The sequence below is a fragment of the Phalacrocorax aristotelis genome, chromosome 5 (genome assembly GCF_949628215.1).
Source record: "Phalacrocorax aristotelis chromosome 5, bGulAri2.1, whole genome shotgun sequence".
Classification (NCBI taxonomy): Eukaryota; Metazoa; Chordata; class Aves; order Suliformes; family Phalacrocoracidae; genus Phalacrocorax; species Phalacrocorax aristotelis.
Genome location: NC_134280.1, coordinates 63217762 through 63233827, shown reverse-complemented (window position 1 = coordinate 63233827; position 16066 = coordinate 63217762). Strand labels below are relative to the sequence as shown.

Genomic DNA, 16066 nt, shown 5'->3' with positions numbered 1-16066 from the left:
TGTTTGAACCTGTGTTTGATTTTAAGACACTTAAGCATGTGCCTACCTGGACCTCAACCTTTAATAGCAAACCTGTGATCCTGCTGTTCTCACTGGTTCATTGTATATAAACAAGTCCAATATTTTCTTATGTAAAAATACTTTCCGGTGCAAGGGCATTAAGGTAACAGATGGAACAAAAGATTGCTTTGGCATGACTCAGGCTGATGCTGTCAGTGTGATGTAACTATTACTTGGCTGTTAGGTCCATGACACCATCGCTTTCCATCACTCTATCACATCTTTCTAGTTTTACTTTCCAAATATTGTATGCTGTGTATCTGGAGCCAGAGTTGACTTTATAAAGCATTTTTAATGCTTATAAGCTAAGCTTTTACAAAGATCCATCTCTTTACAAAGAAAAAAAAATTTTAAATAGTAAAGAATATGTGTATACATATATAGCAATAATAGGACAGAAATACATGTTGCATCCATGCCAAATTTAGTCATCACTGGAATTAATCATGTAATCATGACATAACAAATAGAGAATTCAATTTTGTGGTGAAGAAACCAGCAACATTTAGTCTGTCTTGTATAATGTTTTTAAAAAGCTAGAGATGACTGTCTATAGATCATGAAATAATATGTGGTAGATGACAAACATACATAAATGACACATATTAAGATATTAAAATTATTCCCCAATATAAGAACATATAAATATAGTTATATAGAGAGAATTGATAATTTTCTATTTATCCTTGAAAGCCTTGCACACAGGGAAAAGCGCACTACTGCTTCTCTTGATTCACATACAATTGCTTCTACAAATAAAAGTTAATTATGTAAAAAATACTTCAAGGGATAAATTTCACTGTCCTTTGTTCATTAAACAGCATGTATTATGTACAGTTGTTTGAAAAAAAATCACTAAACAATAATATTACTCAATTAATATGCCACAGGAAAATTCAAGTCATAGGATTAAGATTCAGTAAAGCTTTTAAGCAGCTTCCTTATTTAACTCCATTGACAAGTCATACACTGACACTCTCTTTCTGGTGGGAGTCATTCTCATAACCACTTCTAGTTAACTGATGTAAATGAAATACCTGGGGATTACCCTTGAATGTGCATACAAGTGTGCCAAGGTCTTCACTGCCCACACCTCAGGGCAGACAGTAACTGACTATAAAAATTTACCCATACTTTCACTTGGACAATATTTGAAATGTATCAGCGGCTCCTATTTTCTGTAGAGAAACCTGTAGCATGCCATTGTATCAGCCTGGTATAAATGTTTATGCCCAGTATAACTATGCTGTAATGAATTCAAGTCTCTATCATCATTGCCTTGAAATCAAGTGTTTTAAAAGGACTGCAAGACTACAATTCTTTCAAAATGAAAAGCCACACTTCCTCCTGTCACGTCTATACAATGTTTCCAGTTTTATGCCTGCAAATTTTCAGGAAGTCTCTTGCCTGTCGGGGGGCCAGCCTTCTGGAATAATCAAAATTATGTTTCATTACAGAAACCCCTCTTATTAAAACTACTCTCATTCATGATTTTTAAATAGACAGTTCAAAAGACTGGGCCTCGCTCTCCTCTCAGTAACATTAGAATAACCCCATCAACTTCAATTATCTTATAATAGTATGAAGATCAGAGACTTATCGTTGTCCACTTGCTGCTGTCTACGTAATGGAACACTGTGGGCATCAGGTTTAGCTTTTTCAGTAGAAAATGATTTCTCTTTAATACTTTTAATAATGAGATCTAACATAGTAAAAATCAAAGTGACTTTTAAGAATTTATTTTCCCTTTTAATTAATTTTTGCCTAATATACCCTCAAAACTTTAACCAAAATCTAAAATAATAAGCTCAAAACTATTTAAATTAAAACACAACCTGTCTAGACTATAGAGTTATGTCTGCTTAAATCATACTACGTAATACAGGCTGAAGTACTGTAGCTTCCAGCCAAGTCTTTTGTGTATTTGGAAAAGCTTTAACAAGCCTATGTTAAAAATTGCATTAAGCTACATGAAAATTTTATTCTTAATGATAGAGACAATAAAACCGATTATGCCATTCCCTTACCACATTTCAGTCGTGTTTTGAAAATTTATGTATGTTGTCCACAGCAGTGAAATTTGCCATATTAGTAAGTCCTAGTTCTTCAGTAGTTACTATAAGGATATATCCTGTCACATGTTGAAAACTGTTTTCTCATGATAATAAATGACTTTGAGAAAACTCGTAATCAAGGAAGGAAATACAAGGGTAGCCAATTCTGCAAAAATAAACAAATAAATCAAGACTACTGAACTGCAGCTGGAAAATAGGCTGTGATCTGAAACCAGTTATAGGCCCAAGTATCCAAACATCCACAACTATAGGAAAAAGGTACCTTGGTTTTTCAAGTTTTAGTATTTAATCTTACCTTTGGATACGCTCTCCTTCAGTATATAATTTCATATGGTAGGGAAAAGGGTTAGAGAATTTTCTCCCTGATCCCTTATTAGTCCTTCTTAAATTCTTCTTCCTTTTTCAAATTTATTTTCTTATCTGAATAATCCCTATCCAGAATCTTGTGTTGTTTCTCTGTATTGCTTGAAGAAACTTGTAATGGAGGAGGCTGGCATAGCCATGACTCTGAATTTTGACTTCCTAGTTCAGCAGTCCTCTTGGGGCAACTAATTATTTCAGATATGGATTCTGGAAATAAAAACCTGTATATTCTCCTCTGGAAAGCCAGTTTTGTGCAGCCTTACTTAACAGAATTCTAAGGATCACAGAAAACTTTTAGTTACTTAAGACAGAACAAGAACATTAATGTTGTAAATTCACAGTTATTTCCCAGACTACATCTGTTTCTAGGACTCTGTGGTAACATAGATAGATGGCTTCAATGCAGAAATTATGCTATCTATGATAATAATTAAAAATTATCCGGAATAACTTTAAAAAAGCAACCCATGAGTAGTCAGATCAATGGGTATTTGTCTATAGTCTGTTCTCTAAAACAGTAGTGGATTTCCAGTATTTTCAACAGAAAAAGAACCCCACCTTAATCCATTTAGTATAACCTTAGGATTTTGCTGCTTTTGGAAATAAGACTTTGTCATGGAAATGAAACAAGAGGGAATTCTAGGGGGAAAAAACCCAAAGTGTGAACAGCGGAAAGTTGAAAAGAACAAATTACCTGATGAGTCATCATTTGAGCTGAGTTTGAGAGTCTTTCAACTCAGAGATGACTTGAAGAGAAGGGAATTTTCAGAATAATGTGGTAAATGGATCATAGAATTGTGTAATACAGAAACTTCATTCCAGAAAAACAGCCTGAAAATGAAACAAACTCATTTTCAACTACAAGTTGTCTAAAGACATAGTGTAGTTGGCTTAATTCAAACAATTCTTATTTACCTCTGGTGAGGATCTTCCCTAGTATCTCTAATTGAGAAATACTTTTGGAGATGCTGCTGCTGATTTTATAACATTTCTTAACTTTTCAAGGAAATCTATGATTACATTTTTTGTCACTGAATCTTTGGCTATTTAGCTTTCTCTAGCTAGGTCATGTAAGACACGAATCTTTTCAACAGGAGTAAAAATGGTATCGCTCTTCATAAGACTATCTCTGTGAATATTAGCCCAATATGTAGTTCTAAAGGAGGTTCAAAAGATTTTAAACCAAGTTTAATAAGTAAAGGTTTTTATTAGTAGGTAAATTACATCATTCATCCTAATTTACTTGCACTTTTTAAATCTAGAGTTAGAATACATCATCTGTTCTTCAGAAGACATGTCCTTTGGAATATATAATTTAAATCCTTATACTAAACTTCAAAACATGTGAGATGCTAATACCACCTAGATTGAGGTACCTACTTGAAAAATCTAACTTGTACGGCTGATGTCCTTCAGCTGTATGTACAGTAAAAAGAGACAGGATCTCCCAGGGGCTAGTTTGGAGAACCTAGAATGGGCTCCAAGCCCTAAATATTCCTCTGGAGGAACCTTTGTTAGCTGTACCTCAGGCAGACACATATCCTTCAGTACCGGGAATATGTCCTTCCTAATGTACCAGTTGCTTACTACTATTTAATCTTGACATCTCTAGAATTAGTATAGTACATGTAATTTAGAACATATACAATTCACAAATATTTATTGAGACAGAATGTACAAATACTTGTTCATAGTTATTCTCTATGCTTAATTATTAAGTCCCTCAAAGAATATCCCTGTAAATTCCAACTGACTTATAACATCAACTAATTACTCAATTTTTTAAAATAAAATAAGTTTTTTAATGATTGCCAAAGACAATCTTACCTGTCAAAGGAAAGAAAAAATATGGTTAAAATTTTCAGAGAAATGAGCACAAACACACGTTTTATCAGAATAGATGCGTTAAGTTTAATAATGATTTTAAAGCTTATAGGTGCAGGTCCTCAAGATCTCATGTGAGTTATGAAATCTAATTTTATTCTCATAACTCTGTAATAAAGTTTTATAAATGTTATAAAAAAGGTTTTTACTAAGAGTGAACAGAAACCTGAACTATCTGGCCAAGTAATAAAAATGCATTCCTTTGTTGCTATGTGTCAGACAAAAAGGTTTACCTGAAAATTGATCGATACGTCTTCCTTTTCCACTTGAGTGCGTTCATTTTTTCTTCATAAGATAATAGGTTTTTTAATGGTTTTTCCATTAACATCTAACTTAACTGCTAGCAAAAAGAAGGCAAACATAAAAAAGGAGAGAAATTGTCAAGAAAAAGCTTAGTTCTCTTTCATGATATTGTGTTCCAATTTTGCAATGTGTTTGGTTGCTCTCATTTCTTACACATTACAATGGACAACATAACTCTGGGCTTCCTCCAGCATTGCAAAAGGCGTCGTAAAAGCACCTTGAGAATCCTTATCATAGAATCATAGAATAGTTAAGGTTGGAAAAGACGCTTAAGATCATCGAGTCCAACCGCTAACCTGTCACTGCCAAGTCCACCACTAAACCATATCCTCAAGCACCACGTCTACACTTCTTTTAAATACCTCCAGGGATGGAGACTCAACCACCTCCCTGAGCAGCCTGTTCCAGTGATTGACAACCCTTTCAGTGAAGAAGTTTTTCCTAATATCCAACCTAAACCTCCCCTGGTGCAGCTTGAGGCCATTTCCTCTTGTTCTATCGCTTGTTACTAGGGAGAAGAGACTGACCCCACCTCACTACAGCCTCCTCTCAGGTAGTTGTAGAGAGCGATAAGGTCTCCCCTCAGCCTCCTCTTCTCCAGGCTAAACAACCCCAATTCCCTCAGCCACTCCTCATAAGACTTGTTCTCTAGACCCTTCACCCACTTCGTTGCCCTTCTCTGGACACGCTCCAGCACCTCGATGTCCTTCTTATAGTGAGGGGCCCAAAACTGCACCCAGTACTTGAGGTGCGGCCTCACCAGTGCTGAGTACAGGGGCACGATGCCCTCCCTGCTCCTGCTAGCCACACTGTTCCTGATACAAGCCAGGATGCCATTGGCCTTCTTGGCCACCTGGGCGCACTGCTGGCTCATGTTCAGCCGGCTGTCAACCAACACCCCCAGGTCCTTTTCCTCCAGGCAGCTCCCCAGCCACTCCTCCCCAAGCCTGTAGTGTTGCATGGGGTTGTTGTGACCCAAGGGCAGGACCCGGCACTGAGCCTTGCTGAATCTCATATCGTTGGCTCTGGCCCAAGGATCCAGCCTGCCCAGGTCCCTCTGTAGGGCCTTGCCTTCCTGCCCTCCAGCAGATCAACACTTCCACCCCGCTTGGTGTCATCTGCAATGTTGGGATAAGCAGATCCGATATCACCCGAGATATAAATGTGGAAAGGATACTATAACTGTAAGAAGATTAACTCTCGTGCGGTATTCTAGGTGTGTGCACTCAGAATCACTGCTAGTTACCTGCTTTGGACATGTCTGTCCTGAAAAGGTGACAACGCATTGCTGGAAGATGGATCATTAGTCACACTTCCAACTGCAGATTATTTTGGATAGAAAAATCCGGTTTTTAAATGTTTTTAATAAAGAATGTGCACACTTTAGAGAATAACTTCTGCTGCATTTGTTAGCTTTTGTTGCTGAATGTCTCAAAAATTCTTTTTTCACTCTGAATATTGCTTCTGCAGCTGAAGATCAATAATTACTTTCTCACCATCATTGAAAAATAATGACATGTCCCTGTATTTGATCAGCTGCAAATTAGGCCTCTGGCTAAATGGCACCCCTTGGACAAGGGAGCCAGGATATAACAGGCAGATTATTTTGCTGTCAGACATGTCAGCACAACGATGCAGACAGGAAGCAAAACATACTTTTTTGGTCACCTCCTCTTTTCTTTATGAATATAATAAATTTAACTGAGGAGACTGGTGCACTCAAAGTAATAGTTGTGCTTACCTGTTTTGCTGGATAGGGGAAGACTGATTTCTTAACTCTAGCAGCTTAACTCAACCACATAATGTTGTGGCCAGTTTCATGCTGTCCCAATCATACCTTGTGAATTTTAAAAATAAAAGGTACCCTTATACTACCTCTTTAATTAAGAATTATGTTTCATTACTACATATAACTTCATTCATATGATGAGATGTAAAGAAAGCATTGCTTCCATTTTTGCTTCATCCTCCCCCAAATTACCTTATACTTCTATTTATACATGGTTGATATGTTTATTATAGTGGAATGATTCCATACCTTTAAAGATTGCCATGCTGTTCTTGGAGAGGACTTGTTTTAAAAGTATGCTTTAGTTAGTGAATGTCTTGAAAAAACGGTCTTTCCGTGTTCCTTCTTTTGTTGCAAGGAAGCTGGAAAAACTCCAGTGATCTCTGGTATTACCGTTTATAAATTAGTACAGTATATATCTCTATATTTCACACAGTGCTGAATGGTTTTGGCCATACAAAATGGATAATGTGAATTAAGTTTATTCTTTAAACTGCTTTTTCCATATGTATGTAAACTCTGAAGAACCTCGATTTTCAACCAGAGAATTCTTCTCATGTCTCATTCCGTACATATTATTATTATTCTGAAAGGAAACACATGATGACAAAAATGAAAAATAGAGGGGGAAAGAAATAGGAAATAGAAAAAAGCAGGATGCTGTAAAGAAAAGAATTAAATTTTGTAATACTTTGGTGAATAAAATACACATTTCAACTAAATTCATTAGATCCAGCTCCATGCAATTATCCTGAATGCAAACTCAACTTGAATTTAACTTGCTACAGGAACTATGCAGTTTCCCTGTTTAAAAAGGCAGATTTTATCACCAGCTAAAGGCAGTTCAATTAAAATTGGAGGCTTAACCACCCAGAAGCCTGCTGGCACTGTCTTGATGAGCTGTAATTCTAATAGGAAACTCTTTGCAGTCAGTGCACAGCAAAGAACCGTAGCTGTTTTTTCAGTGATGCCCATGTTCTTTGCAGAAGTTACCCATGTAGCACATCCAGAAAGGGGTTACATGAAGAGCTCTACAGATGAGAGGGGAATGAAGAAGCCTGGATCCGCCTGAACTACAGACGTGGTTCTTTCTTCTTTCATGAGAGGTCTTGATTTTCATCTCAGTATCCTCCAAAATATTTTTCCTTCAGATGTTTTTACTTAATAATTTGCTGACAGAGTTAAAAACTATTCTGTACACCCAAGCAAAGGCCAGAGGGGATTGGTTATATGCTAGAAAGCTTTTACAAGGAGGTGCCTAGCTTGAAGCACGTTAAGATGAAAGCTGTAGTAACAGTATCTCAAGACATTATATTTGAATCTATTTGTATGTTTTAGAGATTATCATAATTGATTCAATGAAGTTGTAGCTCACAGCGTCTTTATAAGAAATATCAACACCATTATTAGTATTTGATTATTGTTAAACAATCTCTTTGTTAATCTTTGATTTCCTCACTAATGTTCCTAAGTTCAGTAGTAATGTAGACAAGAGTACTTTATTGCCTCTCTATGCTCTATTTCCTTCTCGTCTTCCAGCCACTGAATTCAGTTTAAAAAGCTCTTATGCCTTATGTAGTGTAAACTTTACAAGGCAGGACCTTTTTTCTTTTTTTTGAAAGAACCCTGAAAACAGATAATAACTAACAGCAGAGTTCCAACTGTAGCTGAAACATTTTCAGAGGACAGTATTCTCAGTTCATTAACTGTGATACTCCAATAATTAGAATGGAAACATACGACAGTTATTTCCCTCTATATTATTTATTTCAAGGTATGAGTAGATTCTTATGATACTGTTTGTAATTGTAATACAGCCTAAATGTTTACTACTGTTATACAAATGTAAGGTATTTAATAGAGCTGCTTACTTTTTTTTTAAATGTCAAATTCTTAATAAAAAATAACTTCCAAAATCTTTAAAGAATTTCTTAATATTGCATTTTTGCCCAGTTTCAATATTTAATATGCATACCAGTAGCCACAACTGGCATAAAACCAGCCTATTTTTCTGGGTGGTGTTGACAGTGTTTTGCTTTCATCTTTTTCATATTTTTTTTTCATACTTTCCAAGATTCTAGTAGCAGGCTCACCCTCTGCTGACACAGCATTTCCACAAGCAGTTTCCTTGTTCACTGTTGGGAATTGCGCCTGAGAAAGGACTGACTTCGCTCTGAAGGAAACAAGCGATCTAGAAGTGCCACCAGGAATCTCAGCATTGAAAGGTGTGAAGGATGGGGGCAATGACTGAGTTAAGGGGAAAGACCAGAACATCACAGAAAGAAAAAGGAGGAACATGGAAATGGAAGGAAAAAGCTTTTCAAGTAAAAGGGCTATTTCAAATCTTAGTTGCAGATGAGGTGTTAGTGCTTTGAAATAATTTCACACATTTTCAGTAGGTTTTGGGGCACTGGGAAGAAGTCAAAAGGTTAAGTCTTCCACTCTGTTTTTTAAGTAATTTCACTGTTTTTAAGTCTACATTCGTCTCTCAAAAGATTTCTTTACATAAAAGGAAGAAAGACAAGTAAAAATTCGAACTGGTAACTTTTTAGTGTTATACCATTTTTTCTTGTATGTATGATCATGGTAACTTTTTCAATCTCATCTTTGAAGAAGAAACTACTGATGTATTTTAGGTCCTTTAAAGTCACCTAGTGTAGTATCTTTACTTTTTTCAGAATCTAATAATAATGAAAAAGAGCAAGATTAGTTGTTAAAAGGGACAATGTCAAGTTTTCTTTCTTCTGACTTTTGAAAATAGAAGGTACCTTGGAATCAGTGTTTCCTCTACAGGAGAATGCATTGGGAGGGTTTGGAATTTTAATTAAATGTGACCCTCAAACTAATTGTGCTCTAATATTACTACTAAAGTTTCACTGAGAATACATAGCATTTTTGTTGATTTTCTACAGCAATACCCCTCAGAAAGGGAGATTACTTACACATAACAAGAATTCTTAAAGATATGTTTTCTACATATTAATTCCCACAGTTGATGCATGTTTTAGTTTTTTCTCCAATTCACAGTATACCACCTCGATGTATTCAAAGCACACCCCTCTTAGAATACACCCTGTGTCATCTCAGGTCTGTTACACAAGGGTTTGGAGACTCCGAGAAGGAGGGGAAGGAGGGAGAGGACACAACCTGAAGAACTCCTGTCATTGCAGAACTGCTCTATCAAGTGCAACATCTGTCCTATATTCTTCTGCAATAGTGTTGCAGCTGGTGAAAATGTGGATTGAGCTTTACCTGGCTTAACTTGTGCTCTAGATGCATGACAATTTGTTTCAGCTAGAAAAGACAGAATATTTCCTCAGAAATTTAAGAGGTTCTCCATTTGTGTTGTATTCACGTTGCATATGGGTTTTGCTTGCATTGTAACAATTTTTTCGTCTTGTGGTAATGTACAGGCACCCTCTCATCAACACCGGAAGAAACAGTTGAAGGCTCACATGTCCCTCAATGCAAAATATTTTCTTAGGAAATCCTGTAGCATCATGTGCGGTTCTGAGGTATGTTCTTCTGAGGGCAGCAAAGTAATTCTCCTGACATCTGTTCTGTAAACTATATATGAACCTCCATTTTTCTACAGGTGCTTTAGAGTACTGATTTTTGTATTTTCCTTTTTTCCTAGGTGCCATTCTTTCTGCTGCGCTTTTTTGCTTGCTCAGGTGCTGGTAATAGGCTTAGGCTCCAACTTAGCAAAGTATGTGAGCTTAATTTTGTTGTGGTGCACAATGGATAGCTAACTTTGCTAGGTAAGGCCCTCAGCACTGAGCAAATCCTTTCTCCTGCAGTTTGAACCTGCTTGATAGTTAGAGAGAAAGTCCTGCTCTTTAACAATTTTATGAAAACCAAGTCCTTGAGATTATAGTAGTTTTGATGTTGCTATCACTTACATGCTGTGGACTATGTCATAGCTGTTAAATATGTGATAATCATGCCACCAACTCTATTTCTGCTTCTGTCCAAACTTTTCTCACAAATATTGCTTCCAACCTGATAGTAAGCTTGGTAAAATTCCTGAAGACTCTATGCACAGTCTGAAAACTATTAGTTTCTTGACTAATCGTGTATTGAGCAATCTGTCATAAAGCAGCGGCCACATCTGCTGCTTACCTAGTTCTTCAGGTGGAGATGGGCACTCCTAGTAAGAGCTAGAAGTAAACTGGGAGTTTTGACATTAATAGAAAATTACAATAGTCATAACTGTGTCACAACGTTAATATCTATTTTTCATATTCTTAAATTGGACATTATTTAAAATGAAAAATAAGTAGTTTGGAACTAGAAAACCATCCCAAAACACTCTTGATTTATTAAGGAAACCAAACAGCTTTTGGCCCTGTGTAAGTAATCACTTATTTTTATAAAACAATCCAAAGAAAGAAGGCCATGGCATAAGGCTACCCAAAATGTCCCTTTAAAATTATTAATAATTTAAAATCTTAGTTATATGTATAAATATGGAGTTATTCTATCAGTAGAGATATAAGCTTATAAAGTCTATAGAGATAAGAGAAACAACAAATTCCTGAGCTGTATTTGCATATTTTGCAATATTGTAATGCATATCTCGGCTTCTTCTATAATTGATTTCCATGTATTTTGTTTTGAAGCTGCTACAACAACATTAAAGTGTCAGAGACTTCAATTTATATACCACTCTGCCCAAACTGGTAGTCCAGTCACAGAAATGGAGGCAGTCACAGCATGAGCTATTGTTTATTTTGTCTGAAAACACCTTGCAAATAAACGCTTTATGGTTATGAAATCCTCACGTTAATTATGGACAAGAAAACTCTTTAGACAAGAAAAGCATGAGATACACAGACAAACGCAGCTCTCTTGAGGATGCTGAGTGTGCAATATGGTCACTGATCTGTCACTGCTGATTTACCTTTGGATCACCTTAATGTTTCTGTAGCAGCAGGAAATATATCTTCCATGGGATGCTGTGAAGCTCAGAGATGTTGGTACCTTTCAGGTTTAATAACAACATGGTTTCTCATTCATCTAAAAATACTGGAATCTGATTTGTGGCTTTCAAATAGCTGATGCAAATTTTTAAAAGCCTTCTAGAAATTACTGTGTTTGTTAAAAAATTGTGGTACTTGACAGTCATGACTACAAGTCAGGGTTCAATCGAAAAGTCCATATAAGGCTTAACCACAGGGAATATTTCCACAGCCAAAAATGGAAACATTTATGAGTAACTTACTTGACAAGTATTCACTTAAAAATGAATACAAGCCTGCCTTCAAATCTGTTCCTTTCATTATAGATATCTTATTATTCAGACTTAATTTAAAACACCTCTTTGGTTAGTTATTCAACTATGATAACACTTGTTTTCCTATGTAGTCAATAAAATACCAGAGTTTTAAGCAATTACATTTCCCTTAACTATGGGGTTACTGTAGAACTGGACACAACAAATGTTTTTACTCTTTTTTTTGTTTGTTTGTTTCAGAGTATTAACAGGAAATTTAATGAAACTGGAGAAACTCAGGAGAACGCACAGATGTTACCTTGCAAGCTGGGATGTCTTACTTGCCATGCTGGGGAAAGGGAAGAATTATTTCATACAGCTGGGATGATTTTTGTGACTTTAGAAGTGAAAACTACTTACTTGTCATTCTGTAGAAATTACCACTGCTAGTGTCATTGGGAGGGAGAGGGAATTTAAGGATTTCATTTACACTCAAAATGTTAGTCTGGTTCAACCACACCGGAAAATAGCATTATGGAAAAATATATCTAGAGAAAGAAAGTAGATGAGATTTGTAAGAGAATGTTCTGGCTAAACGAGACCCATTCATCAGGCTTGCGATTTACTTGTGGATGAGATGGAAAAATGAGGGAAGAGTAACGAACTAGTAACAGCCAGGTTTAGATTATTCATCCTAATTCACTGTGACTTCCTATTTACATGGTTTTAAAATTAATTAGTGCATTAAAAGAAAAATTTTCATGCATTTTAGGTTTCACATACACATCTGAAAACCTAGATACCAGACTCCTTTACTCACTTGGAGAACTTCTTTGGCTCTTGTGTTGTATTTGTTTTGACATTTTATTGCTTAATTCCTACTGAAGAGAAAGCAGCCTAAACTGCATTAAAATAAGAATATTATAAGTGGCATCAGTCCCTTGAAGTCACAGTCACAGATTAGATGATAAAGGTTCCTAGGACATGGATGCAATTAATTTAATTGCAAATGAATTTAATTCCAAAACAATGTCACTGAAATTTCTTTTAGATTCACTTGTGTCTGGTGAAAAAAAATAATTGAATGTTATCATGCATACAACAGTTTTAAAGCATCTGTTGCCTTTATAGGGTGGGAAATATATTTCTAATAAAGTCAAAGAAAAATCTTTGATTATCAGGTGTACTATTAGGTTTATTTTAGGGTAAACTTCAAACATGTTAAATTACTTTTTCTAATTCTTTTAGAGATCAATTCTGTGTTGGTTTGAAGTAAGAGGGTACAGCATATGAACTGTGTAAAACTCCTACTGATGTGCCACAGTGATGAAATAAATAATATCTAATTAAAAAGAGAAAATAGTAGCCACATATATTTTTCTAGATTTTGTGTAAAATACCTATGTCAAAACACCTGGCTGTTACATTTCTCTGGAGAAGAAACAATAGTGTCTGTAGCAGCTACATCTTGCTGCTTTTGGATGCTGGAATAACAATTAAAATGTGTACATTTTTAAACAGAAATGTATGAAGAGTTGCATTTATTATATGCAGTTAGTTTGTATTCTGTCCAATAACATGAAGAATTATATAAATAAAAATATAACAAGATGAAAGGACAAGATATCACAAATACATATTAACATAAACTGTCTGGCTTCAGCCTCCAGATTGCAGACTGAAAACTGCTATAGAATTTAAAGGAAACAAATCAGAATTTCAGCCTGTGTGTCCCCTATTCATTGTTTTAATATTAAACAGTTTTGTATTTTTTTCACAGCTGCAAACAGAAAGAAGGCAATACATCGGAAGAAATAAATCACAGTAGAAAAGGATATTACAAAAACAGATCAAATTGGCTTTTGGAATTTCTAGACTGTTGTATTCTCACATCCAAGGTGCTTGAAAAGGAAGGGAAAGGAGATATGTCTCTTGGTCCCAAATATCATGGAAAAGTACTCCCAGTTTAGGAGGGAAGGCATTCAGTGTTGTTTGACCCTACCCTAACAACTCAGTGGAGCATCTCTTTCATTCATGCTGTTCCCAAAGACTAATCATCTCTGCAGAACAGCTACAACAGAAGGACTATAGGAGGTCTGGCTAGCAAATAACATGACTTGCTAACATATTAGACTACATAAAATCACTTTCATATGTTCTAATTTTGCCCATTTTTCCAAGATCTTGGGGACCTCTGGCTGCACAAAGCTCTGGTGGAATCCTAAAGAAGCTAGGATTATTGCTAGTGCTCCCTCATCACCTTTTCAAAAAGGATCATCATTTCATCCCTTGCAGAAGTGGAAGGGATAATCAGGTTTTAGAATTTGAGCATTATTGGGATATTAGGTAGATTTAAGTTAGCATAAGGGGGATTGTAATATTATAAGCTATAGAGGTTGAAAAACCAAGGAGATATAAAACTGTAAGCCTCCGGTTGAAGTATGAAGCAGTAAACCCAGAAAAATGCTGGCATCAGTAATGCATCAGGAATGTAAATGAATTCATTGTAATCAAATGATAATTGAGAACTATCACTGACAATTCAGGATGAGTGAAAATTTTAAAATTGGGTCTGAGTACAATGTGGAGCTCAGTGAAGTTTCTGACCACAGTAAAGGTCAGTCTACTTTCTTAATTGTTTGTAAGTATTGCTGCTGCTTGTCCTGCCTTTCCTAGTACGAGTTCTTTCAATAGCATATGCAATCAGAGGTTACCTTGTAAGGCACTTAATAAAAATTACCTTTCCATCTATGTGTTTGTCTTTTTATATTAATGACTATGTTCCAAGTTTTCCTGTATCACAACAATTCAAAAGAACAAACATGCTATAATATTAAATTCAGGTTTAAAGCAGTAGAGTTGATTGGTTCCCATTTTAGTTATACTATCCAAAATATTGTAAAGGACAAGTGAAAAGGTATTGACAAAAGTACATGCTGCAACTAAACTGTTTGGTTACCAGTGAAAGATTATCTTTTGGTCATCTTATTAAATCAATAATGTTTGGTAGCTGAACACGGAGCAGTTTATTTTCCCCTAAAGTAAAACCTCACGGTAGAACTTGGATTAAAAATGGCCTAAAGAAAGGATTTAATCTGATTAGGAGATGACAGCTCCATCCCATATCAATTTACAGAAGTCAGAAGTGGTTAGCTACATCAGTTTTCCTTGGTTATTATGTTCAGTCTTGAACAAATGAGGGGGAAATTCTGTCTGTGCTCCTCACATGTAGTCATTTAATTCACTGTTCTTTTCTGGTAAATCTCATACACAGTGCTGCTTTGAAATATGATTGGTGATGCCGATTACCACAGGCATATCCGTTGAATGGAATATATTTCATTTTATTAGAGAATAAGACACCAATGACATCTGTTGTAATTTCTGTATCCCTTACTATTTAATTCCTATACTGTTTATTTTTTATTTCAGAGAATGAGCATGCATCCTTTGCTCCCACTCAGTTTCTCATTATTTCTCCATTAAGTCAAATTACAATATAATTCAAGAACATCCAAATTGATGAATGATGATATTGCCTTTCAAAAGCTAAAGAATCATAGAGTGAACGGCTTTCTTCATCTATAATCTCTGTCTTATCAGACGCTCAAACCAGTTGAAGACAATATAAATTTAGGAGTTTAGAAACCAGCAGCCAAACTGATAAATTGCTTGCAATAAGAATATTTTATCATGCAAATGTCAATAATCTCAGAAACAAGCATTAAAGGAAAACAGAAAGGTCAAACAAACTAAGGAGTTCACTGGCTTAAACCAAATTATCATTTAAAACCAAGTTTGTTAAAAAAGTTTTATACAAAAGTGGATTGGTATTTTAAATTTAGATGAAGTCCTGGCTTCAAAAGGATTTGGATTATACCCACAGTGTACAGTTAAGTCACAGTCCATTCTTTCTCAATAACAGGCATTGGCCATCTGGCAAGACTTGGCAACTTGTTCAATTTTTGTAGAAGGATACATCTGATTAATTACCTTCTCCGCTCATAAAAGGTTTTCCTGAAGAAACAAACAGAACCATGCCGCTCTCTATGTCATCCCATGGCTTGCGCAGTTCACCGTCTGGTGTACATAGAGCTTTAGCAGGCTGTTGCACATTTAGCTGGAAGGTGCAGTTGACAAAATAAAGAAAATCTGAAACCAATCTTTATGGGTTTTGGTGTAGCAACTTAACATAAAGTCTTTACTTAAAGTCTCTAAGTAGCATAAATTAAAAAAAAAAGTACTGGTATATAATGATAGAAAAGAACACACTCTTGGAAAAGAAATGCTCCAATACCTCTTGCCACAGAGTCTCAGTTGAGGTCCACGCTTAAGTCTTACACAAACCTTTTACAGTTGTTAATGAGAGCCTGGGTA

General features: G+C 35.7%; 1 long non-coding RNA gene across 1 annotated transcript; it reads left to right on the top strand.

Annotated features, from left to right (window-relative positions):
* Window positions 1–8552: 8552 nt before the first annotated feature.
* On the top strand, window positions 8553–14410 carry LOC142057129 (uncharacterized). Its single transcript, XR_012660554.1, has 3 exons — window positions 8553–8699; window positions 9888–9989; window positions 11951–14410. It is a non-coding gene; the product is annotated as an uncharacterized LOC142057129 (long non-coding RNA).
* Window positions 14411–16066: the final 1656 nt, after the last annotated feature.